We start from the raw sequence: 27759 nt of genomic DNA, 5'->3' as shown, positions 1-27759 counted from the left end.
CCACATCAGGCTCTGTGCTCCCTCTCGCTCAAAATAAATAAACTTGAAATTGTGTTTAAAAAGAGTGATGTCGGAAAAATAAATTTCTGAGTATGGGAAAGTGGTCAGAATTACTTAATAAGAAAAAAGGGTTGCCTGATGGTCTATGCGAGAGTGAAAGGCAGCCACCTCGCTCTTCCAAAATCCAGCACCCAAACTCTGGGACCGCCCTACCCCCTGCCTGCCCCAGCCCTAGTCCCATCTACATGGAGAACTTTAAGACCCCTGCATGGCTCAGGAGGCTGTAGGGCTTTGGGATCCTCAGAAAGGGCCATCTACAAACAGCCAATCTCTCGCCCACATTGGCCTCCTTGAGCAGCGTAACTCTGATGAGTTTTTTCCACCGGGAAGTCTGTTTTCGATATCTTTCTGGAAGATCTCTTCCCCAACAGGGATGAGGGCTTGAAAAAAGCAGGCTATAGGGAGGGAAAAAAATCCCTGCTGTACATGGGTAATTTAAAAATGAAAAACTGAAAATAATCACAGCATGTGAACTTCTCCCATCACCCTATTCCTAGGTGTCAGGTGGGACCCAGAACAATGTGCTTCTGATTCCAAGAAGTAGTTCAGATGAACAAGGCTGACGTGGGTTCTCAGTCAACCCAACTCCCTCCCCTGTTTTCCTGGCCCATCCTGTAAAACGTGGCCCTTAATTAAGCCCCTACGATTGGCCAGCTTTTCCTTATGAGCCCAGTTCATCTCCACCATGGGCTCCTAGAACCTTGGACAGTTGTCCTATGCCTTCCTTCCATCTAGCTGGGGACAAATGAATGATTCACCGGTGACCCTGAATGGGAGTCGGTAGACCTAAAAGGTCTTTGAGAATAGGGTGTAAAGGTGATGGAAGGGTTCAATCTTTTAACTGACTGAGGAAAATGGCTGCATCCCCTGCGGATGCCAAGAAAATGAATGTCGATTTCTCTGTGCCATGACAGGGCTCAGTTTCTGAGATACTAAGTTTGAGAAGCAGTATAGCTTGGAGTTAAGAGCATGGGCTCAGAGGAAGAGAGAGAAGGAGGATGGAGGGTAGAAGAAGGGAGAGGGGGAAGGAGAGCTAACATTAATGCCATACCTGCCGCGTGTTGGGCTCTTAACAAACATTATCTCATTTAAACCTCCCCAGAACCTACAGAATTCATCTCCAAAAAAGGACATCTAAAAAAAAATTTTTTTAACCTTTATTTTTGAGAGAGAGAGAGAGAGAGAGAGAGAGAGTGCGAGTGGGGGAGGGGCAGAGAGAGAGGGAAACACAAAATCTGAAACAGGTTCCAGGCTCTGAGCTGTCAGCACAAAGCCCGATGCGGGGTGGGAACTCATGAACCACTAGATCATGACCTGAACTGAAGTCAGACACTTAACCGACTGAGCCACCCAGATGCCCCCCGCCCCCACCACAAGGAAGGGCATTGTAAAGAGAGACCTTTTGATAAAGCTCAGAAGTCATATAATTAAATGTTCCATTTTCTCTGTAACCCTCAGCCCGTTTCTGACCCCGCACCCCCTTCTCCAAACATATTCCATCCCAAACTCCCTCTCATCCTTAGGATGAGTCTCATGGATAGGTGGGAGTCACAGGGTGTCTTCCTTATAAAATATTTGATAATTTTTACAGCTAGCATTTTGCTATTTTTCTTTTACGGTCATAAAATTTGGTGTGAATGCCAAAATCTCTACCCTGGCTACCAAAAGCCAAGTCAAATTGCCATATTACCCACCATCATTCCCATTTTACAGATGAGGGTCCAGAGATTAAATAACTGCCCCATATTTACAAAGCTAAACAGTGGTGGAACCAGGGTTCCAAAGCTATGCATGTCGGTTGGCTTAGATACTTGGTTTTCCATTCCACATACTTGAGGTCCTTCCCTGGACTTGAGATTTAGCGACACAGCCCCAAGGTCATCCACTCACGGGTCTCCATACCCCACGCCTAGGCCAGGACTCCACTCTCCTCTGAGTGTCCAGGGTCATGGATCAGCTTGAACGAGTCCCTTAACACGTTACGTTTTAATTTTCCTGCTCACGTTTCAGTAGCTTACTGTGCGGAATTAGTCTGAAGAATGTCTGGAGGTAAAAAAGTGGTTCCTGGGAAGCAAAAAAAAAAAAAACAAAAAAAAAAACCAGCAAAGTCTAAAAAGATGCTACAGGAAAAAGCTTCTTTTCTGACAGGCACTATTTGTCTCAACCCACATGGATTTTAAGTAGGCCATGTTGCTTTTTCTCACGTAACAGCAGGATCAGGTAAGTGGATCCATGCTACCAGTTTCCGTTTTTAATTTCCTTTTAGATTAATCAAATAACGTGGACTTGGTCAGTGGTTTAGGGGGCGGGAGAAACTCTTGAGACCGGGCAGCAAGAAGACCTAGAAAGAAGAGTCTCTGGGAGGAGCCTGAACTGGACTTTGAGGGTGCAAAGCTGCAAAGTTCTCGCTAGGGCTTGTGGGACTCTGAGATTCCCATGGAAGCCCTATCTATCTCCACAGGTCATTATTGATGAAGTTTTCAGGTGGCACCTGAACACATGAAGCAGTGAACTGTCCATCTAAACTCAAGAAGAGATCACAATGAACCAGAATGGACTATCTCTATTTAATTTTGGCGGGGGGCGGTGGGGGGTAGCAAGGATTTTATTTTGTTGTATCAAAGGACAACAAGCTTTCATAGTTTGTCATGGCGCATTTGGGGAGCATGCAGGAGACTGAACAGAATGATAAGTATCTCCTTCTCTAGCCCTCAAGTTATTCATGGGCCAGATGATTTAAAAAAAATTTTTTTTTTAACGTTTATTTATTTTTGAGACAGAGAGAGACAGAGCATGAACAGGGGAGGAGCAGAGAGAGAGGGAGACACAGAATCTGAAACAGGCTCCAGGCTCTGAGCAGTCAGCACAGAGCCTGATGCGGGGCTCGAACTCACGGACCGTGAGATCGTGACCTGAGCCGAAGTCGGACGCTTAACCGACCGAGCCACCCAGGCGCCCCGGGCCAGATGATTCTAGTGTTTTCTCTGCCCCTTTGAGTCTGGCAAACACTGGTAATACCTCATAGTGTCTTTCAAGATTTATTTTCAATTTGAAACATGCACTGTAATTTGAAAATGAATGGGTTTTCTTTAAATAAATAATATTTGCCACTTTTTAAAAGAGGTATATTGGATCCCGGGCTGACACAGTAGCCAGGAGTCGGGATGCAGGTGGATAGAAATGGATTGGCTGGGAGCCCCGTCTTTGAACTCAGAGCATCTTTGTGTCCACTGCGGCCTGTGACCACCAAGGATCCACAGCAATGTCTGCCAAAGGTCAGGAAGAAGATGAGGTGCTTATCCAGCCTGGTGACAGCAAGACAGAGATGGAGGGAGAAAAGATCCACAAAATACCTATATGTATATATATGAATATGAATATGAATATATATGTATATACATATTTTTTTTTAACTTTTATTCACCTTTTGAGAGACAGAGACAGTGTGAGCAGGGCAGGGGAAGAGAGAGAGGGAGACCCAGAATCCGAAGCAGGCTCCAGGCTCTGAGCTGCCAGCACAGAGACCGACGCGGGGCTCAAACTCACGAACTGTGAGATCATGATCTGAACCGAAGTCAGACGCTTAACTGACTGAGCCACCCAAGCGCCGCCCCCCGCAAAATATTTTTGAGCCCGAAGACTGTCCATTCTTAAGTAAAGACAGCAAGGACTCCACAGCCATATCTATACCTTCCCCATACTGCAGAGTAAGCCAACCCGCACCCCCAAATTGTGCCCCAAAAGGACGGCGCTGCTCCAGGTAGCCCCTTCCCTGGGAGCCTGTCTGCAAAGCTGAGGAAGTGATTGTTCCCTCATTCCAGGGACCCAGTAGGGACCCTCCAAAATGAGGGCCTTTCCCAAAAAAGCATCCAGGGGTCCTTTTTTAACCTCTGTGTCTCTGCTAAATCCACAAGGCTCTGTGGGGTTGGGTGGGAGCCAAGGTGGGATTAAGTGGAATTGTAGAAGTTTTCCAAATAAGCAGTTTCCTACCATTAGCAACTTCACACCTACCGCTAAGGCTCAACTTCTTCCCCTCCCTGTCTTACCCAAGAGGGTATATAATAATTCTGTTGCGTGAGATAAGTGTGTACGCACGTCTGTATGTGCACACGCACACGTGCAGAGGCACACAGTGGGCCGCGTGTGCATGTGCAAACCTACACACGAGGATTGCATGGCCATAACCTTACCTACGCGGCCCTACAGAGATGGTCAAGCCCCAAGAAGCCATGCACTGTGGACACCTCTATAAGCATCTTCAGTGTGCATGCATGCGTGTATGTGCGTGTACGTGTGTGGAGAAACATACGTATGTAGTTGTTCTCTTCTTACAGATTCTCTTCAAAGATTTCATCATGATAGCCACTCTTTTCCATTTCTATCCTAACCAGGTTTTCTGCTCTGTCTGCTTCACACATCACAAGACGAAGGTTAATTTTTTTTTTTTTTTTAACAGCTTTAGTCACAGGACCTAGAGCTGCTGTTTCCAGCTTTCTTTGCTGGCCTTGACCTCTCTGGGGTATGTCCTACCAGAATTCCCCAGAAACACACCAGTAACTAGAACGCATGGCCAGGCATCTCAAGTGTTCCTTCTGGGTTATGTTATAAATTTTGGCTGAGACATCAACACATGTCAACATGTTACTTTCGGTGACATGTTTGTCTTTTCTTTGTTAGCTTTGGTTCAAGGCCGTGAGTCCATTTGGAGAAGTAACATTTCCAAGCCTTAGCAAAACTGGTGTAACATGCTTCATGGACTTTGGGGTTTCACTCTGCCTGTCTCTTCCTCCCATCACTCTCCCTCCTCCTTTATTTTTGTTATAAATCCAAATGAAAAGGATATTTGGTGATCAAAGTGAATTCAACTGGCAGAGCATGAATGAATACAAACCAGTGAGTTCCCAGTGACCTCTGTCTTTAGTTGGATCTTGATGAGATCCATCCCTGGTGCCCACATTTGCTGCCTCTGGGAGGCTCACAGTCATCTCCCCTCTTTTTCATCCGAGCTCTGCAATTCTCTTTTATCTTCTCAATGACAATGGTGGTTCTATACTCACGTTTTAACCCTGCTTTCTCAAGGCTCTTCTCTCCATCCTCATTATTCAAACTGTCTTTCATCTGTTTGAAGTCGGGCTCTGGGGTACCTACAGCATTCCTTCCAGAAGTACCAAGAGCTTCAAAGCCATCTCCTCTTGCCCCGAGAGGGGCTCGCTTTGTTTTGTCTTTCAAAGAGCAATTTCCTTTGGCTGTGCTGTCATTACCTGTCATGGGGAAGAAGATGCTGCCACCATCCTGCTCAAAGACCCGGCTTATGAAGTGGTCTGAAAGTGAAGGTGTGTTACATACCCCTTAAAGGCAGTAGAAGATGGCCAGCAAGAAGCCAGTTTATAGGAAGCAGAAGAACATGATGTTAGTGCCTCTTTGTTAAAAAAAAAAAAAAAAGCTCCAGGTTTTGAATAAATTACATATATATTTATATAAATATTTAAAATATATGTATATATAAAAATATATATTAAATATATATATTTTACAGAACAAGAAATTTTATTATCTCAAATGCTGGTGCATAACCAATAACAAGCTTATTTAGAGGAGGAGACAGAGGGGAAACTTCAGATACCAAAGAGGATTTCTGGGCAGGTTTAAAACCTTTAAAGATTGAGGGCATAATTGTTCAGTCTTTTTGTAGATGTAGGGCTTTCCTTTTACTTGACATTTTCCCTTTAACAGGTCTTATGTCATGAAGTTCAACCAAAGTCTTTCGCCTGTAATTGGCTTGGATAGACCACAAAGTGGAATCTTCAGAGTTCTCTCAGTGGGCTTTCAGTCCAAATGACTCAGACATCTCATGTCCTAAACTGGATGTATTAGTTACTTTTTCTCATGTAATTATTATCACTGGGCTTTTGTACTGGCAGTCTGTCTTGATGTTAACTTTTTCTTGCAAAACCATCCCTTACAGTGAAATATGAAAGATATTTTCCCCAACGCAAGGAAAAGAATCTGGATCAATAGCAAAGTCAAAGCCACAGGTGTTTCAGGAACATTCTCGAAAACAGATTTCCACAGTCCTAAGATGCCTTTTCTTCTTCTTTAACAATTTTTTCTTTTTCATAACTGTGCAGTCACTGCCCTATTCTATTCTGCAAGGCAACAACAACGACAAAAATCTTTTTTTTGAAGATCAAGTTTTTCATGGCCATGGTACTCTCTGGAATGAACCCAAAAGACCGTAGAATGTGGGGTCTCTCCTCCACTTTTCCTCCTCTTTTAACGGCATTTAGTTACTCTCTATCAATAATCTCATCACACCAGAGTTCTTCGGTCAGACGATTGACAACCATACATGTAAATAGCTCTTCGATAAAAGCCAACTGAACAAATGGGGTCTTCTCATAATGCATTTGAAACCCGCCACCCGGGGCTGCTTCCCTGGCTCTGGATGTTCTCAGAAACATCCTGTTGGCTGCTTCAAGGGCCGCTGATACTCGGTGGTCGGCACCACTCAGCTGCTCCTCTTCCAGGGTAATTGTAGTCGTCTTCCCAGTCATCAAAATCCTCGCCCTCGTCCTGGCTCTCGAAGTCAGGGCCCGCGACCAGGCCCCGGCGGCTCCCCAGGGCCGGGCCGGTTAGCAAGGCCTCATTCCCCTGAGGCTCCACCATTGGCTGGGCCTCCTCCTCCACTGGGCCTTGGGCCTCCAGCTGTGGCTGGGCCTCCTCCTCCACTGGGTCTTGGGCTTCTAGCTGTGGCCGGGGCCTCCTCCACTGGGCCTTCAGCTGGGCCCCGCTGCGGGAGGCGTTCAGGCATGGCTCCCGGCTCCCGCTGCCTACCTCGCTGTTCACCCTCGCCAAGCGGGGACTGCGAGGTCCACTGCAGGTCATTGCTCTCTTCATACAGCCCGGGCAGCCCGTTCATTTCTGACATCGTACAAGCGGTTCGACCTCTCCAAAGGCGTTTTTGCCGAACAAATAATACCAGTCCACAGCTTGAACAAACAGCTTAATCATCAGCCTTGAATCTCCTCAGTTTTGGCTGTCCCAGAAACCCGTTCACAAAGGATAAAGATTTACCACCGTTAGGACGACCTAAAGAATGAGCCACCGACTCCGAAGAAATGTAGAGCCGGAGACAGCACGTGGCAATGAAGGGGTAATACAGCTGAAGTCGGGCAGCTGGGATTCTAATCCTAGAAGGGCTTCTGTGTGAACGTGGGTGCGTTATGCAATGGCTTTAGGTTTCAGTCTCCTTATCTGTAAAAGGGGAGGCGGGTGAACTTGAACCTTTAAGAAACTCCTGTGAGTTCCAAATATGTCTGAGCAAGCAAGCAGTATTAGAGTAAGCACGTATTCTCCCAAGGCAGCTACTTTGAAGGAAAAATATATTTATTCGGATATACAAGTTCTGGTGTTTGTTAAAAAAAAAAAAAAAAAAAAAAAAAAAAAAAGATTTTCACTGCTTCATAGTCACACCTCGTATATTCCAGCTTCTGTTAGAAGCCTTTTACGACTCTGTCATTCATAAATTTGTCCAAACTCTTTTTTAATCCATTTACATTTCCTGTCTGTACTGCCTCTCAGGGTAATGAGTTCCATAACTTTATTACGTGCTAGGAGAAGTATTATTTCCTTGTTTGCCCTAAACTTACCTCCAGCTTCCAAACTGCCTGTTCGCCCTAGGATTTCAGAATTTGAGGAACAAGCCCATCCGCCGTCTTTACGAACCGGAGTGAAAATCATTTTAGACTGCTTCATAAAGCAGCAGTCCACCCCCACACCATTCCCTTAATCATTATGGTTATGTAGATGATAAATGTGGGAGCTAATGGTATAAGGAAGTCCTGGCTCCAAATGACTGAGTCGGGAGAGCCTGGAGGTCTACAGCTTAGGCTTTGGAGTCAGACGAACCCAGACTCGAACCCTCTGCTGCTTTCCATACCATCTCTCCAAGCCTCACTTCCTCACCCAGAAAAGAGAAAACAGGACCTAACCTCAGAAATTGTTTTAGGCATTGACTAATATAATTTTTGTAAAGTGCCTAAAAGAGGGCCAGGTTTATTGTAAATATCTCCCTAAATCTAGTGGGGGTGGGGGGGGGGGTGGGTAGATGATATTTAATGAACACCATGACATTAGATAGACTTCATATGCAAGGTGTTCTAGAATCATTGCTCACATCATGAGCAGGACCCAGATCAGGGATTGGCGAGGACCAATCTAAGGTTCCGTGCATGAGATAATGGAAAGGTGTGCATGGGGAGTGACGTTCTGGATACTAGCACACGGGTAGAGTTTAAGGGGAGATCTTTGGCAACAGATCAATAGGAAATGTGAACTCAGCTTGAACTAAAGTGGTACCGGATCATGAATAATAAATATTTACAAGGTGATACAGGAGATTTTGAACCAAAAGAAGGAAGGGAAAGCCAATGTGCTCTTTCCAGAGCAATGCCTTGAGTCTCAGGGGGTAGAAATTCGATTTTATGCTCATACTAACCAGCTGTGTGACCTTGAGCAAGTCAACACTACCTCTAAATCTAGCGTTTCTTGCATATGAAATAGAATTAGTCTAGTTTACTGACTTACAAGCCATACTCCTTCAACCTGTGTTAGAGAGGAAAGGAAAGAGGCAGGAATGATGCTATGATAGGAATCCTTATCTCTAATTCAGTCCAAGCACCTATACTTATAAGATCCTAAGATTGGTTCATAAAGGGAAATTGCTTAGAACCAAAATTACCCTTTAAAAAAAAACCCTTAAATCACCCAAATATATACTGCAAAAAGTCCAAAGGAACCAAAACCAGGTGGAGAAAAACAGAGTCACCTCTTCCCCTCTCACAATTACTCTGGGGTATGCCACTACTGAGCCAAGTGGCAGGCTGAGTCTGTCTGTCAGTCAGTCTGTCTGCTTGTCTGTCTCTCTCTCTCTCTCTCTGTCTCTCCCACACACACACATACACACACACTCACACACAAAAATGCATATGGGCGAATGAATGCATGAACTAATGCTACTGAGTGATCCATTTAAGGTTTAAAATTTGGTCTGTCAAAAGGCTTCTTCAGCTGTGAAGAAGAATAATTGATACCACTAGATGAGATGCTGAAGTGACTTCCCCTCAAACAGAATGAGATACCAGCGAGAAGGATGTAAGCCTTGGATTCAGGAATCTTATTAGAGGGATTTGGAAAGAATCCATATGCATAGGAAAAATTGGGAAAATTTCTTTGCACACCTAATCAGGCAACCAACAGGTATGGGAAGTGGATGGAAAATAAGCCAAAAATTATAAGCATTTCTGCATGAATGCTGGAAGCCTAACAACAACAAAAAAGAAACACTTGGCATCCGCTACATCCATAACCCAACTGGCATCCTCACAAGTAACTGGTTACGAGAAAGGAATGCAGAAATGCTATAGGCTATTCCCTGAAGGCATCATCCCAATGTGTGTGTACCCAGGGCCAAAAAGACCAATAAAATTCCAGGCACATAATCAGTATGATTGTTTTGTTTTGTTTTTTTTTAAATACAGATACTTTATTCAACTCCTGGATAAAAGCATGGCGAAACCCAACTAGGATAATTGGCATTGTTCTCATTCTCCGACCTTGGAAAGACATAATGACCTGGATAAGACAATGCAGAAAACAAAGAGAGAAAATAAAGCAAAAGAAATAAGAAGAGGGTAAGGGAGAGAGAACTGAAGGACAGACTGAAGTATTTCAAAGAGAGAGATTAAAATAACTGAAGGGATAGGAGATTCTTCAATGGGTAACTTAGAAAGGATGTTAGCAATATCTACAAAAATAACAAAAGAGAAATAAATGACCATGGGCTTTTTCTAATGACACCCTTCCTTTCTCCCACTCATAGGAGCTTAAAGAAAGTTGTATGGAAATTAAAAAGCATATTCCATTCAATAAGGTAACATGCCTTTAAAGGATATCTCACAGGGATAGTGTTCACATTTATCCAAAGGAAATGCTTGGAACTTGTTATTCCACCAGGAGGATACAGCAGATGTTATAAATCCATTCAAGAAAGATTAGAAAAAATTATAAATTTGAGAATTTGATTTAAGGAGAATGCAGCTCTTTGTATGTCTTTGACCAAAGAAGAATCCATTTCTGGGGCACCTGGGTGGCTCAGTTGGTTAAGCACGTGACTCTTGATTGGGGCTCAGGTCATGATCTCATGGTTCATGAGATCGAGCCCTGCATCAAGCTTTGTGCTGACAGCACTGAGCCTGCTTGGGATCCTCTCTCTTCCTCTCTCTGCCTTTTTTTCTCTCTCTCAAAATAAATAAATAAACATTAAAAAAAGAAGAAGAGACAGTTTCTTATGGAGAAAGTTGTTCTCTTCAACCAGGAGCATAGTTCTGCAGAGCATTTCTCAAATCTCTTCACTTTTCCCCATTAGTTTGCTAGTGCTTGGAGAAAAAAATCAGGTTTTATACTCCTTTATGTCCATCTAAAGATCCTGTCTAGCACTTTGCCTTGTTCAAAAAAAAAATTGCTGAAACAAACTTAATTACATTGGTTCATTGTAAGAACTGGTAAATAGGATCTCTCTACAACCCTTCTTGGTACTTTCAATTTTCCCTGTGGATCCATAAGATCAGCCTCTAATGATTATATTTCTTTTCATCTGGAAAACATTCTTTCTGTGTGTATGTGTTTCACTTTTTTGAAAGATCCAACCTATTTGGTTTCCCAAGCTTTTCATCTAATAAGTTTCTTATAAAAATATGCAATTTGAATAACAACAGAATAAACTCAGCCTTAGCCTATTGTGATACTAAGAAACAGTCAGTGCCAATCAATTTCAAAACAAATCTCATAGTGAGTACATCCAAATAAAACAGCAGTCAACTTATAATTTTCTTCAGAGCCTGACCATTGGTGTTCAGCCTGTGAAAGAAAATAAGTATCTGTGAGCCATCAAGATTTGTCATCCTTTTTTTTTTTAATTTTTTTTAACATTTATTTATTTTTGAGACAGAGAGAGACAGAGCATGAATGGGGGAGGGTCAGAGAGAGAGGGAGACACAGAATCTGAAACAGGCTCCAGGCTCTGAGCAGTCAGCACAGAGCCTGACGCGGGGCTCGAACTCACATACCGTGAGATCGTGACCTGAGCCAAAGTCGGACGCTCAACCACCTGAGCCACCCAGGCACCCCAATCATCATCCTTTTTGAGGAGCAACCAACCAGGACACAGGAGATGGAAAATCTAAGTCCAGTTCTATCACGGAAGCACCTGTGGCCTCAGGTGAATGATTTGGTGTCTCTGGGTCTCAGGTTCCTCATCCTTAAAATGTAGAGGTCACCAACTAAGGTCATATAACACCCAAATCCCAGAATTCTATCCTCTCAGATCTATTGGTTAAGAAAAATACTATGCATTGGGGTGCCTGGGTGGCTCAGTCAGTTAAACGTCCGACTTTGGCTCAGGTCATGATCTCATGGCTCATGAGTTTGAGCCCCACTGTTGGGCTCTGTGCTGACAGCTCAGAGCCTGGAGCCTGCTTTGGATTCTGTGTCTCCCTCTCTCCCCCTTCCCCGCTCATGCTCTTTCTCTCTCTCAAAAATAAATAGCAACATTAAAAAAATTTTTTTTAATTTTTTAATGTTTTTATTTGTTTTTGAAGGAGAGAGAGAGACAGAGCATGAGTGGGGGAGGAGCAGAGAGAGAGGGAGACACAGAATCGGAAGCAGGCTCCAGGCTCTGAGCTGTCAGCACAGAGCCTGATGCGGGGCTCGAACCCATGAACTGTGAGATCATGACCCAAGACGAAGTTGGATGGCCAACCAACTGAGCCACCCAGACACCCCTAAAAAATTTTTTTAAAGAAAAATACTATGTTTTCATAAAATGAGATTTTTATTTCTATATTTGAGAACATAGATTTTCTAACTTACTCTAACTTAATTACAGCTCCATAAGATATCTGAAACCCCAGAAAAGATTGTGTATGTGTGTGCACGTGTGTGTGTGTGTGTGTGTGTGTGTGTGTGTGTGTGTTTGGGTGTGTGTGAGAGAGAGACAGAGACAAAGAGAAACAGAGAGACAGAGAGAAACAGAGAGAGAGAGAGAGAGAGATGTGGGAAAGGTGAGAAGGGTTGCACAAGGCAGGTGTTTAATAATAAACTCCCTTTAAACTTCCCTGATTCTAGAAGAAAACTGATTTTCTCTGTGATGTGACCACATTTCATCCCACATTTCTATGTTCATGTTTATTAATGAGCTGGTCTTCCAAGAAGAAATATTCATTCTCAGAGTGTTCTTAAGGCCTATCCTCCACTCCATTATTGGATGAAAAACTCCTGGAAGTTAAGTTCTAAGGGAAGTAGAGCCCTTAGGTCTCAGTCCTGAAATGGTTCAAGAAGTAGAAAAGCAGAGTCCTATGTGAAAACAATGGGGCAAAGAGAGCAGTAAAAAGAAATAAGCTATGGAGAAATACTAGAAGTCTTGCTGGAGAAGACAGAGTGTGCTCATTCTAGATAGCTACAAACCCACAAGAAGACAGAGGCTGACTCAGAAGATTCTACAGTTTTTCCAGAATTCCAGTTCTTTACCAACACATAGAACTGAAGTCAGTGAACAACACTCCATGAACATGCAACGCCATACAAAGAAAATGCCAAGACAAAGAAAATAAGAATAAGAAAGGGCATGCTCTTTAAAGGCTCATGGACCCGAATGACTGATACCTGCCTCATGGTAAATGCTGGAAGAGTGTTTGTAAAGAAATAACATAAAACTCAAAACACTCCTGTTCAAAATCCATGTGAAATATAAGCCAGCCGCAGACATCTTACAATGCTTTCAGCATTGTTATCTACAAGACTTTCTCCATTCATTTAAATAATAGGTCTGAGTGGTGACTGGGTTGTACCAAGAATGAATGATCAGAGTTCTTAACTCACTTGCGGTCAACTTCAGACGAACTGATGGCATGCTTTGCCCCATGGCAAGACAGTATGGAACAAAGGATGAGTGGCCTCTGCCTACAAGTTCGCCATCCAATTGGTGAGGTAAATTATACATGTACCCAGAGTTAAACATCTACCCAAGAGATGTAATCAGATAGTGTAAATATCAATGTAGATACAGACAGAATGTGCAATGAGCAAGAAGAGTGTGGACTAGGGAAGGTTTCGTGGAGAAGGGCCTTGAGTTGAGTGCAGGAGAGGCACAGTGGAGAGGAAAGGAGAGACTTCCAAAAAGCTGGAAGAATGAGTATAAGCACTAACATTGGAGAAGGATGAGCAGTAAGATAGGACGTTGCAATGAACTGGGTAGACCAGCTGGCCTGGCTAAGCAACTTGGATTTTATCCTATTAGTAGTAGGGAATGCTTAAAGGTAAACAATGTGAGGTAGGCTCTTGGCCATCCAAAATTCCCTAAGTGAATCTAAGATATTGATCACTTCTGTCAGTGGTAGTCCTTGCCCCTAGTCTCCATGGAAAAATTATTCAGAGGTGCCCTCATTGCATGTGGTTTTAACAGATATTCTTCCTAAGTTATCGACACACTCAAAACCTTGAAGAATATGCTAGAATTGGAAGAAATCTAAGAAATTACCAAACTCGATTTCTCAACCAATGCAGAAAAAATTTTTTTGGTAAGACCCTCAAAGGCAATGTATTCCCTGGGCTGGCACAGTGTATTGCACACAGTAGGAACTCAGTAAATGTTGGTGAGTGACCACACGAATCCAAACATTGCTTAAACTTGGTCTTTTGGATTTCACTTGCAGTTTGGGGCAGCTTTCACTCCTTAGAAAGTTCTTTCCTACTTAGATTTAAATTCCGTCTTCCTATCTATATCTACCACCCTTTGGTTTTAGTTTTGTCATCTAAAGAAACATAGCAAATCTATGCATTATTCATGTCACTGTTTTTTGAATATTTGGAGATACTTAGTGGGTGTTAGCATTTTCCTCTCCAAATAAACATCTCCAGTTCCTTCACAGAGCTCAAAAGAACTAATCTGTTACTGTGAATAATGCTGCATTTTCTTGTCTCTTTTAATTCACTGAGAAAGATGAGTTTCATGAGCGGTTGGATTATGGGGTGGGGGGGGGAGTCCTCCCAGAGGCTAGATCCATGAGTCCCTGAACTTTTGCTTATGTGCCGTGCTTCCCTGGGGTGTGTACTGTGTCCCTGCTGCAGCTGAGGCACATGGTCACTTTCTAATGAGGCTGATCCCTTCTCCCCATAAGCCCCCAAATTCCCATGCTGTAGGATCTATGGAACCTGTCATCCTTCCACTGCATGCGTTTCCTTTAGATGGTATTTTCCTAGGAAGATGCTCCTGCTGGCAGCCTCTGTCTACTTTAAATCACGACCATTACCACTTAAGCCTACTTCCTTCAGCTTGGTCCCCGGTGCCTCGAGCAAGCAGAAGCATCTGGTTCCTCATCCTCTACAGCATAATCCTTCAAATCCTCGAAAGCCTTCATTAAATCACAATTCTACCAATGTCACCACACCCCTAAGCTTCGGGGAATGCTCGGCTACAAACCAATCCTTCACCTTCTAACGCAGAAGGTCACAGTGAGCATTTTTAAAAAACCAAAACAGAAAATACCACAGCTCAACATACTTCATAAACATAAATATTGTTTCTGGGGCTTTTTTTGGTATACAGTAACACTTTTTTTTTTTAGCTATATGCATGGATATCCTGTATCTATAAACATGAATATTCTTCATGCACTGAAATGAAATATTAAGTGTCTGCTATTGTGGGTGTCGGTTGAAAGAATTTGATAAACACAGTTTTCCTGCAGCCCAAAGCCGTGGCCGTCCCTAGCCAATGTCTGAGCGTACAGGGCTATGTAATGGAGAGAAGAAATTCTGAAGATGGACACCACATCGTTCTTATTCACCATGGCAGCCCAGTGCTTTGCTCAGTATCTGCATAAAGTAGGTGTCTCATAAATATTTGCTAAATGAATGAAAGCCACTCAGTGGCTGGGTGACCTCTGGGACTCAGCCCTCTCGTTTATAAAATGAGTTCTTGGTACTTCTTGATGAACTCTGAGTCCCTTCAAATGCTACCCTAATAACCCATGACTGTCTCTGGGTCTCGGAAAATGCTTTTGCAACGGCAAAGGTTGGCCCCAGTAACTCTCCTCCTTCCCCTAACTCACGCTGTACAAATAACCACCTCTGGGTAAGAAGTGTGAGGATAAGCTGGTGCTGAAAATGAGCTAAGAAAAAAATAAAGTAAACCCTGCCCAGTGTATGTCAGGCTGTGGTTTGTACTAGATTAATGAAAGCCCCACATGGCATAATTGTGTTTACAGTGAGCTTATAGGAGTTTTCCCTCAAGGTAGGAAAGGGGGTTTGGGTTAAACAAATTATTTAGCTTTTCCTGACCTGAACTGCCAGCAGTGATGGGGAGCGGCAGCTGAGGAATGGCCTTCCCAATCTCAGTCCAGATTATGCTCACCTTGAGTTCCTTTGCAACCAGATGCTGGTCTTCCATTAGGGAAGGAAAAGGCAATTCCTTCGCTCTGAGAAGGTCTAAAGCCCCAAATTGCTTCCTGTGGGCAAATTGTACCTTGTCCAATTGTGTACAAGTGACTTCTGGCTACAAGGCAGCAAATAGCTGGTATTATAGGAATTAAAGGTCCTGCTTTGCGGCTGGAAAAAGTGAAACAAATAAGCAAATGTGATTACCCAGAACTAGAATCCTGTTATCTTTATTGCCATCACTCACCTCTTCTTCCCGAAACAGAAACACTTCATGAGGTTACACACAGCCCACATCTACATGAGGGTAATAGACTGTAGCTCTGTCCACAAATCCTACCTTCTGAGCCTACGCAACACCAAAAATCGAGTTTGAATTAACATTTCGCTGAATGGATTCAATGACCAGCATGTTGCACTGGCATATTTGACTTTGGTCTCAAAGCAAATTAATTTTAACTAGTGCTCAGGGAGTGTGGATATAATTTTGCCTAGTTTTTATGGTTGATTTTTTTTTTCAGTCAATCCATAGCCATTGCCAATTTCTCTTTAGTCTCTGAAGATATTTTTAGGTATGAGACTGTACTAACAGGATGTATGTAATTTATTGGCAGAACTTTTCTGTCAACCCGTCAGTCATCTTTGATTCCAAATTACATGGGCCCAACCCAGGTCTGGGATGCATTCACGTTAAGTGATTGTGGATCATTTATTTCAGAAATGATAGGTTGGAGAAAATGTGCTTTGCACATGAGAAATGAAAACCCACAGCCTGTCAAGTTTCCTGTTTCCTTGCGATCCTCATTTTTCCATCTAGCCCCGATTTTAACTTTTCCTCCCTCTTACTTTAAAGGTCTTGAGAGGATCCAAAAACAGACCAGGAAAGGCCTAGCCACCCACTCCCTGGCCCCAGGTTGACAAAGACCACCTCCTCGAGGGTAGGAAGGAAATAATCACAGCCATCACTGACATTTTGCATCACCTTTGGGAGTTCTGCAAGGTAATGAGAGGAGGCTAATGACCCATATTTTGTAGGCTCCCCTGGATTAGGTGACTTGGCTAAGGTCACACAGAAAGGAAAAGAGGTGCCAAAACATGTACATGTGCTCTCACAACGTTCCAGGTTTTTCCTAGAAACACTTCCCACTCTTTGTGAGTCTCCTCACGGCTCATGGTGACATAGAGGGTGGGATATGTTCTGCAGGCAGGTCTCAAAGTCACGGAAGTGGCTTGCATGGCCTAAGTATCTTGCCTGCCATCAGGGTGGGTGGTTGGGAGGGGAGGAAGGAGGTGAAGTGGGAGAGGTCAAAACAAACAGGAACAGTGTGCAGCTCTCACCAGCTCCAACCTTGATGGTGTGGGGCCCTTCCCCACGAAGCTGCATTCATACCTGGCCTAGTAGCTGAAGGAGCTGAAGAGGTGACCTATGGGCCTGGAAGCTTCCCTAGGCCAGCAAGGCTAGCCAGCAGACCAGCCCCAAGAGCACCTGCCCACACAGGTGGGCTGGCCCAAAAATTATTATACAGATTCGGTTTCCTGCCGGTTCTCAGGTACTTCTTACAACTATTTAGATTTCTGTTTATTGAAACTTTTTAATAGAGGTATAATTTACATATTAGCGATCTTAGACGTAACTGTGATTGATTCTGATACATGTATATGTTAACGAACACATCCCTATCAGGATGTAACATACATCCACTGTTCCAGGAATTTCCTTCCTAGGCAATACCCTTCCCGTCCCTGACCAGAAAGAACTACTGTACTATTTCTTTGACAACAGATTCACTCTCCCTGTGCTAGAACTCTGTAGAAATGGGATCATACGGTATTTACCCTTTTGTGATATAGATTATTTTGCTTAATATTGGTAAGATTGCCCATGTTGTCACGTGTATCAAGTAGATCATCCTTTTTATTGCTGAGTATTATTCTATTATACAAATATAGTACAATTTACCCATTTACCTGCTAATGGGCATTTAGGTTTGAGACTATTATGAATGCAACTACTATGTATATTTTTATATAAGGCATTTGGTGGGTGCAGGGGGCATGTGATTTCACTTGGGTAAATAGTTGAGTGAAATTACTGGGTCATTGGAAAGGGGTATGTTTAACTTTATTAGAAACTGCCAAACTATTTTTCAAAGTGAGGTGTTATGGACTGAATTTTATCCCTCCCAAAGTCGTATGTTGAACTCTTAACCCCCAGTACCTCAGAATGGGACTACTTTTGGAGATAGAGTCTTTAAAGAAGTAACTAAGTTAAAATGAGGTAATTATAATGGGCCCTACTCGACTATGATTGATGTCCTCAGAAAAAGAGGAGATCAGGAGACAGATACATACAGAAGGAAGACCATTTGAAGACACAGGGAGAAGACGGCCATCTATAAGCCAACAAGAAAGGCCTCAGAAGAAACCAATCCTGCCCACACTTTGACCTTAGACTTCTAGCCTCCAGAATTGTGAGAAAGTAAGTATCTGTTGTTTAAACTACCTTTCTTTGGACCTTGGTTATGGTATCCCTAGCTGACTAAAATATTCATACCGTCTTGACACCCCCAATGGCAATGTATGTGAGTTCTGGTTTCTCCACATCCTCGCCAAAACGTGGTGTTGACAGCATTTTTATCTTTAGCCACTCTAGTGGGTGAATAGTGTACATCATTGTGATTTCCATTTGCATTTCTCTGGTGATTAATGATGTGTGGCACTATTTTGTGTGTTTATTGGCCATTCACTTATCTTCTTTCGAGAAGTGCCTTTTCAGGTTTTGTCTTTTTATTACTGAGTTGTAGAAGTTCTTTACATATTCTGAATACAAGTCCTATAACAAATAATGGAATGCAAACATTTACCCCCAATTTAAGCCTTGCTCATTCATTTCGTTAACAGTAGCTTTTGAAGAGCAGAAGCTTTTAATTTTAATAAACGTCAATGTATCATTTTTACAATTATTACTTTCTTTTTTTAGAATTTTTTTTAGTGTTTATTTTTGAGAGAGAGACAAAGTGAGAACAAAGGGGAGGAGCAGAGAGAGAGGGACACGCGGAATCTGAAGCAGGCTCCAGGCTCTGAGCTGTCAGCACAGAGCCCGATGCGGGGCTCGAACCCGTGAACCATGAGATCACGACCTGAGCCAAAGTCGGACGCTCAAGCGACTGAGCCACCAAGGTGCCCGTATCATTTTTACAATTATGACTTTCTATGTACCCTGTAAGAAATCTTTCCCTCCTCAAAGGTCAAAAAGACTTCTGGAAACTAGAGTTTTAACTATCATGATCATGTCTATGATCCACTTCACATGAATATGTGTGTATGATATGAGGTACGCAATTTTTTTTTCCATATACATTCAAGCAAAGTTTGTTGAAAAGGCGATTTGTGCCTCTGGATTTCTATGGAAACTTTGTGGGAAATCCATTGACCACATATGCATAAGGTTTACCTCTGGGAGTTTATTTTGTTTCATTGACCTGTGAATTAGAACAGAGAAAGCCAATGGGTAGGTTGACGTGCCAGGACAGCGCTCCCCTCCAGAGCTCTCCATCTCATTGAAGAGCACTAAGATCTCATCTAGGTGTACCAGCAGGAAAGACCTCATTATCTATTGCCTATATGAACACCTACATGCCCAGGGTCTACCTGCATGTTCACTGGCTTCTTTCCAAACCATTTTCTACACAAGCATCTGATCCTGTTACCATATAAAATCCTTCAGTGACTTCCCATTTTTCTTAAGAGAGATTTAGAATCCTTTCCTATAGTTTGTAATAAGACCCTTCATGGTCTCTACTGGGCTTCTGCCATCCCTTGCTTTTCTCCTGCCGTCAGGACTCCTCATACTGTTCCCTGTGTGTTTTCTCTTCCTTATTCAGATACCTCTTACTCCTCCTTTAGCTTAAGCATCACTTCTTCAGAGAACTCTCTCTTATCTCTCGAATTAAAGCAAATACCTACCTAATAGGATCATGTAACACCTCTCCTTCGTGGCGTTCATCACAAAACAAATGTTTTATTTTATTTTTTTATTCTTTGATTAACTCCTCTTCCTCGGTTTTTAACAATGTTTTTATTTATTCATTTTGAGAGAGAGATAGCAAGTAGGGGAGGGGCAGAGAGAGAGAGGGAGAGAGAGAATCCCGAGCAAGCTTCATGCTCTCAGTGCAGACACTGATGCGGGGCTCAATCCCACGAACTGTGAGATCATGACCTGAGACGAAACCAAGAGTCAGATGCTTAGCTGACTAAGCCACCCAGACACCCCAGCTCCTCTTTCTCCTTGTCCTCTATACATCATGAGGACAAAGATTGGGTCTGCATTTTGCTCTTGATTTTATCTCGGTACTCAGCTCAGTGCCTGACCTGTGGCAGCTGCTCAGTAAGTATTTGTTGGGTGAATAACTAAAAAGCAAAGAAGTTAAGGAAGAGGCAGGACATAAATTTGCTTCTCTTTCTCTTAGCCAGCCAGTTCTTTATACCACCACCATATCCAATCCACCTTCAAAATTTGGACTCTGCCTAAGTCTGACCACCTGTCACCATTACTGGCCACCAGCACGGTCCAAGCCACTGTCAATCTAACCTGGACCACAAGAAAGCCTTCCCTATGGGCTTCCTTTGTACCTTGCCATAGTCCGAAAAATCCACAATCCACAGATTGGGTGGTTTATAAACAACAGAAATCTATTTCTCACCATTCTGCAAGCTGGAAGTCCAAGAGCAAGGTGACCGCTCGGTCAGCTTCTGCTGAACATCCTCTTCCAGGTGGTAGACGGCTGACTTCTTGCTGTGTCCTCTACTGATAGAAGTTACAAGGGAGCTTTCTTCAGTACTTTTATAAAGGGTCTAATCCTACTCATGAGGCTGGAGCCAAAGGCCCCAACTTCTAAAACCATCACCTTTGGGATTAGGTTTCAACATACGAATTTGGGGAGACTCAAACATTCAGATCACAGCATCCACTAAGTTCATTTCAGAATGACCAGCGTGAGTCTTTTAAAATATGTACCCCACTTGACACCTTCCACTGACTCACCATATAGTGTGATGTCACCAATGGATCCATCAGATGAGTCTCCCTGACTCAGAGATTTGGCTATTGATAAGCCTGCCTGAAATTCCCTGACTCTCCTCATGAGGCCTCAGTTCAAATGTCACCTCCCCAGAGAGGCCATCCTTGACCATCCTACCTAAAATAGTCCCTCCCCTACCCCTGTTCCTTTCCATTACCTGATAACTTATTTTTACTTCATAGGAAATTTGATTTTCTAATATATTACGTCTGTCTTATCTTCCAAGGTAGACTGTAAGCCTACAAAGTAGACACAGAATTTCCAACACTCTACATTTGGAGGCCAGAAAGGTAGTACAAAGAAGGAACCTAATAATTATTTGTTGACTGGATAATCAAGAGAGAGAGAGGGGAGAGAGAGAGAGAGAGAGAGAGAGAGAGAATGAACATCCGTGCACTACCTGGGACGTGGTAATTGTTCAACAAATAATGTTATTATATCCTAAAGATATGTAATCATTGAAACCATAATAACATGATTTTCAGGTGATTACAATTCTCAATTTAAGACACACAAAAATGGAGTTTAAGGAATAAGTATAGGGATGCCTGGCTGGCTCAGTCAGAAGAGCATGAGACTTTTGATCTCAGGGTTGTAAGTTCAGATCCCACATGGAGTGTAGAGATTACTTAAATGAATTTTTAAAAACTTGAAAAAAATTAAAAAATAAAACAAAGAATAAGTATAAATTATAATCTCATAAAAAACATCCCTATATTCATATATTAAATAAGTTTCTCGCTTTAAGCTACAGTTCTCTTTTCCACTCTTTATTAAAGTTTTTAAACTGATCTTTACTGAAATATATACCCTGAAACTTTCCTGCAATACAAAACTAAGTGTCTAGCTTAATTCTTTAAGAATGAAGTAACTTAAAATAACACCTGAGAGTTTTGTGTCATTTCATGTGTCCCCAGGGTCTGATAGCTTCTACATCCCCAGGATGACTTAGGGAACATCTATTGCTAGATTTCTATGAGTATTCCCTTGGAGCCAAAATAATCACCTTATTTGATTGAACTAACATTATCCTTTTATTTAACAGAACTCTTTCATCGGGTGTCTACACCTTACAATCAATCCTAAAAGCATGAAAAGAATAGGTCCTCTGTTTTGTAATCTTTTTTTCACTTCACTGCATAATGCATTATGTCAATAGACAAATGTCTGAATAATTTTAAATGGCTACACACTATACCACTAAGTGGCTAAAATATGAAATCTATCCAGCCTTCCACAATTTGACTTTTAAGTTTTTGGGTATTGCTATTAATTCTCCTCACTTTACTGTTGTTGTTGTTTTTTTTCCTCCTTCTTCTTCTTCCATTTTTGACTGAAATCTCAAACTGGCTTTTAATTAGAAGACAAAACTTGTAGTTTTCTTGTGGAAAACAGAAAACTTGAAAAGGTAAAAGACTTAGAATTGAATGATTCAACATAGTATTGGACATTTTACATGTCCTTGGTGACTATATATATGAACCATACAGGGAATGGTCTTCAGAACTAAATGAAAGACAGCTGATGTCACAGACAGCTGATGTCACACCGTGTCCTGGCCAGTGTAGGAACAGAGCTGGATGGTGCCGATCCATGCTGCTGGACTTGGCAGAAGACCATGCTTCTAGATCTTAGAACCTGGATCCTAGTTATCCCTAACAAGGATAATTGGATCCCTCTTTTTCAAATCATAGGCTTGAGAAATGTTTTACTGAAGTGTGTTGTTCCCTAAAATTACTTTTATTTTTAACTTTCTTCTATAGCTAGTACTATACTATGAAGCTGTGGCTACTGAACTCAGGTAAGTGTGCTTAGGAATAGAACTGCCCGTGTTTCTTTCTTAGCTTGCTTTTCCCCAGTTGTTACCAAGGTTTTGAATTGAATGGATTTTCAAGGCTCGGAGCATTTGATTAGCCACATGAACTATTCCAGATTAATTGAATTGCCAGGGGTTCAAGTCATTTACGAGAAAGGATGACAGGCAAAGACCTATGGTCTACAAGAAAGGCAGAATGAAGGACCGGGAGGTTTCTGGGGTTGTTAGTATAAATCACTGAACCACTCGGAGCCTAATGAAAGGATTGAGCTAGATGTTCTCATATATCTCCCTAAATTCTGAGAGTTTGTCACCCGGTTGTCTACGGGAGAATTCAAACTTCTTTCCTAAAAGACTGCATCACTTATTAATCTGGAGATTCTCACTTTTGCTGGACGTAATATTTTGAAAAATCCATTTCCTTATGACTCTTTTTAAACTGTTATACAAAGAGAAGTTAATTCTTCTCATAGTTGGGCTTGGGAGCCCATAAAGAGAACATTCTCACCGGGAAGATTCTGTGAATCCATAGCCTTGCTGTCATTTAAAATCATCCCATTGAGTTTAATAGCAAGTGTTTAATTCAGCACAGCCACTGAGATTTACCAGTCCAAAGCATCGGAGCCTGAGGACACCTTGGGAGATCATGAAAATTAATGAGTTTCTGTCTTATTTCATTCAAATGACTGACTGAGTTTCTCCCCTTTGCCTGAGTTAGAGAATTTTCTAGCACTTGTCTCTTCTCATTCCTGCTTGCCTTGGGCACATGTGTGCGTCTGTGATGTGTGCATAGGCCTGTAGGAAAGCTCAGCTGATTGAAGATTCTGCAGGACACTGGACCAGGAAATGAAGGTCAGACCACAGAGAATTAACTTAAAGATCTTTTTAAAATGCCACTCACCATTTCTATAGTGAAAGAGCAATTTTAATGAAGAAAAAATAAGATGGAAGCTCTGCTCTATCTCTTGTATCACAAAAATTGGGGGAGAGCAATCTTCAAAGATGGGAAAGACCTGTGTGACTGAAATGATTGTGTTTGCATTCTATGGAAAGGAAGCCTATTGGAAGACACATCCCTAGGGCAAAGTGGATTGCTAGAATCTTCCCTACATATCAGCCAAATCTTGGGGTGCCTGCAGGGACCAGCCAGCTGGGCAGTGAAGGGGGTATAATGTGATAATATGGTACTGAGTTTGCAATTTACCTTTCTGAATTCATTTTAACCGGATTTCACACTTACAATCATGTTGATTTCATATTTATAATAAGGTGTTGAATAAGAACTTGGGAAAGAGGCAGAGAGAGATAATTAATGTTGATGTCCCATAGAAAAATTGGTCCTTGCCTTTTACTTTCAAAGAACAAACTCAAAATAGTAGTAATAAATGGGTATAGGGAAAAAAAAAACAACTCCAATCTTTGTCTACGTCTTACGTATTGTGAAAAAAGCCATTGAAAGCAATGGCATCAGCACTCAATCCAGGCAACGCAACTTGGGAAAATGTGATCATCCTGGGAGAACCTGCTGTTTGTTAAGTCTTCATCTGTCATGTGGCCCTAGAGAACAAGCATCTGACCCCCAGGTCAGTGTCAATTCCCAGTCTCCTGTTGCAATCCAGTGTTTTGAAGAATGTAGCTTCTATGTGGAGCTTAATTGCCTCCATCAATGTTTTTGTGAAACAAACAAACAAACAAACAAACAAGAGAATATAAACTGGGATTACTGCCCATGAATATCTATTACCTATATTTTGCTTTACGAATAGGATTTTTTAAGCATTTAATTATATAGTGGTTAATTTGCGTTATTTATCTATATTTCAATAAATTTTCAATATGGATAAATTTCTTTATACTTCTTTTTTCTTTTTTTTTTTCATTTTTTTTTTAGCATTTATTTATTTTTGAGAGACAGAGAGAGACAGAGCATGAGCGGGGGAGGAGCAGAGAGAGAGGGAGACACAGAATCCGAAACAGGCTCCAGGCTCTGAGCTGTCAGCACAGAGCCTGATGCGGGGCTCGAACTCACAAACCACGAGTTCATGACCTAAGCTGAAGTCGGACGCTCAACCGACTGAGCCACCCAGGTGCCCCATATACTTCTTTTTTCTTACCAGTAGGTATCCTTTATGTACTTACATACATAATTATATACTTTAGAACTTTAGGCACTGAGCTTGCAACATTATAATGCAATAAAATGACTCAGAAAATTAAAGAGAGGTCTTTAAAAAATTTAATGAGAAGGGATTTTGGATAATAACCGTTCTAAAATGTGTGAGGTGATAGCTCTCTGTAGTTTTGAATTTTATGTACTTAATGATATATATGTGTGTGTTTATTTCTGGGCAGTCTACTATGTTCCAGTGATCTATGCATCCATTTTTATGTCAATACCATACTGTTTTGTTTACTATAGTTTCATAATATAGTTTGAATAGTCAAGATGCTTGGCTATTCAGGGTCTTTGTGGTTCCATACTATTTTAGGATTGTTTTTCTATTTCTGTAAAAAAATGCCATTGAACATTTTGCAACAAATCCATAGATGGCTTTGGATAATAAGGATAATTCTTTTAATCCATGAATATGAAATATCTTTTCACTTATTTGTGTCTTTTTTAAATTTCTTTCATCATTTTCTTGCATTTTTTAGTTTACAGATGCTTTCCTTTCTTGGTTATATTTTTCCTAAATATTTATTGTTTTTGATGCTATCATGAATTGGATAGTTTTCTTTCTATTTCAGATATCTCATTATTACTATATAGAAACAATGGTTTTTGTATATTGATTTTGTATCCTTCAATTTTATTGAATTCATTGATTAGTTCTAACAGTTTTCTTGGTGGAGTCTTTAGAGTTTTCTATATAGAATACCATGTCATCTGAAAATAGAGACAGTTTTAATTCTGATTCTGATCCATTCTGATCTGAATGCCTTTTATTTCTTTTTCTTGTCTACTAGCTCTGGCTAGGACTTCCAGTACTGTGTTGAATAAACGTGGCTAGAGTAAAGATCCTTGCTTGTTCCTTACCTCAAAGGAAAAATTTTTTACCATTGAAAATGATGTTAGCTGTGGGCTTGCTGTATATGGCCTTTATTATGTTGAGGTATATTTTCTTTATCATTACTTCATTGAGAGTCTTAATCATAAATGGATATCAAAGCTTGTCAAATGTTGTTTCTGCATCTATTGAGATAATTTATTTTTATCCTTAATTTTATAATGTGTTATATCGCACTGATTAATTTGTGGATATTGAATCATCTTTGCACCTCAGAAGTGACCCCCACTTGCTCATGGTATATGATCCCTTTAATACCTTGTTGAATTTGGTTTGCTGATTTTGTCGAGGATATTTGCATCTATGTTCATCAGGGATATTGGCCTGTAATCTTCTTTTCTTGTAGGGTCCTTATCTGGTTTTGGTATCAAAGTAACGCTGACCTTGTAAAATGAGTTTGGAAGTGTTCCCTCCTCTTCTATTTTTTTTTTTGGAATCGCTTAAGAATGATTGGTATTGATTCTTCTTTAAATGTTTGGTAAAATTCACCAGTGAGGCCCTCAGGCCCTTGACTTTTCTTTGTTGGGAGGTTTTTGATTCCTGATTCTATCTCTTCCTAGTAATTGGTCTATTCAGATTTTCCTCTTCTTAATGATTCAGTCTTAACAAGTTCTATGTTTCCAAGATTTTATCCATTTCTTATAGGCTGTCCAATTTGTTGACATAATTGTTAATGTATCATAACCTTTTGTACATCTACTATAGATTTTGACTTTGTGGTTATCATGAGGCTTACATAAAATGTAACATCTTATTTTAAGCTGATAACTTTAAAAACATATGGAGGGGGGCACGTGGGTGGCTCAGTTGTTGAGCATCCAACTCTTGGGTCTTGGCTCAGGTCATGATCTCATGGTCGTGAGATTCAGCCCTGTATTGGACATGGAGCCTGCTTATGATTCTCTCCCTTTGCCCTTCCCTGCTTGTGCTCTCTCTCTCTCTTTCTCTCTCTCTCTCTCAAAAAAAAAAAAAGCATACGGATAATTTATATTTTTATTGCCCCGTTTTAGATTTTAATGTTATAATATTGTACATCTAATAACAAATGATTGTAGTTATATTCATTTTTAGTGGTTTTTTTTAACTTTTAAACTAGAGTTGAGATTTACTTACTGCCATTACAATATTAGAGAATTGACTACAAATGTACCTTTGCTGACAAGTTTTACACATGTGTATATTTTTACAGTGGTAATTGGCATCTTTTAATTTCAGCTTATAGAATGCTCCTCGGTATTTCTTATAAGGCAAATCTAATGGTGATCAACCCCTTCTGTTTTCTACTGCTTAGGAAAGTCTTTACCTCTCCTTCATTTCTGAAGGGCAGCTAGCTTTGCTGGGTATAGCAACTTCCTGAGGACTCTGAAAACAATAGCAGAGTGCTCAAGATGGCAACATGGGACACTCCTGACTTCAGTCCCCTTCACAAGAAGACCAACCAGGGACTATTCATAGATAAGACACTGTTGTGTTAAATCTCACCTTACAAAAAGAGCCCAGACCTCGTGGATCTCCCAGCCTGACGGACACCATTTTCTTCTCCCCCTGCCTGGACCAGGGTTCATGCACTGAAAAGGAATTTGACCACCGCTTACACAGAGTTGATGGTAGAAACATATCCAATACAGAGACGAGACTTTTCAGATACCTCGTTCCTCCCTCCCTCAAAATTGAAGCTATTGAGCAGATAAAACTAGCAAGTTATCAACTTTTCCTACGGTTTTGAGGAGAAAGAAAGGTCTCTCTAATTCAATAGTGTTTTCAAGGTACAAATCACATTTTTATTACTTACCACCTAGAATTTTATAATTGAAGGATAAACACAAATAACTCTAAATAAATGAAAACAAAATCTGAACTCACATTCTATCTGCCCCCACCACTACCATTGCTGGCATTACCATCCCCAATAACAACGGTGACCAGTTAGATGATAAAACTCTTTAAAAATCAGATCTCCCCTCCAGGATCTTGCAATCTTACTCAAATAAGTATAAACAAGGTCCAGAGATAACCTAATCGTCAAAGAGTATTTTTTTAAGAGTCAATTCTCTATTTTGAAGCTCTTGCCTCTATGTTTTCAATGTTTCAAAGTTTTGAAAACATTAAAACTTCGATTATTTTAAAATGAATTTAGAACATCTAAGGTTGTGTTTCGTTAAGATGAACACATACTACTTTGGTCAAATTCGTCTACTAAAATAAAACACTAAAATCCTAAAATGGAAAAAGTTCATCTCAT

General features: G+C 41.3%; 2 long non-coding RNA genes and 1 pseudogene across 3 annotated transcripts; 1 reads left to right on the top strand and 2 right to left on the bottom strand.

Annotated features, from left to right (window-relative positions):
* Positions 1-6347: 6347 nt before the first annotated feature.
* On the bottom strand, positions 6348-6988 carry LOC102973026 (annotated as a pseudogene).
* Positions 6989-10902: 3914 nt separating this feature from the next.
* Positions 10903-20531, bottom strand: LOC122238385. The gene is made up of 3 exons (XR_006217294.1): positions 20256-20531; positions 15530-15723; positions 10903-10977 (listed from the first exon to the last, which is right to left on the bottom strand). It is a non-coding gene; the product is annotated as an uncharacterized LOC122238385 (long non-coding RNA).
* Positions 20532-22203: 1672 nt separating this feature from the next.
* LOC122238646 lies at positions 22204-27531 on the top strand. 2 transcript variants are annotated; one of them, XR_006217671.1, is made up of 4 exons: positions 22204-22434; positions 23168-23301; positions 23899-24032; positions 26809-27531. It is a non-coding gene; the product is annotated as an uncharacterized LOC122238646 (long non-coding RNA). The 2 variants fall into 2 exon arrangements; XR_006217670.1 differs by lacking the exon at positions 23899-24032.
* Positions 27532-27759: the final 228 nt, after the last annotated feature.

Source organism: Panthera tigris, chromosome B2 (assembly GCF_018350195.1).
Source record: "Panthera tigris isolate Pti1 chromosome B2, P.tigris_Pti1_mat1.1, whole genome shotgun sequence".
In the NCBI taxonomy this organism is placed as follows: Eukaryota; Metazoa; Chordata; class Mammalia; order Carnivora; family Felidae; genus Panthera; species Panthera tigris.
Note: the sequence above shows the minus strand (reverse complement) of the source record. Positions and strands in the feature narration are given on the sequence as shown.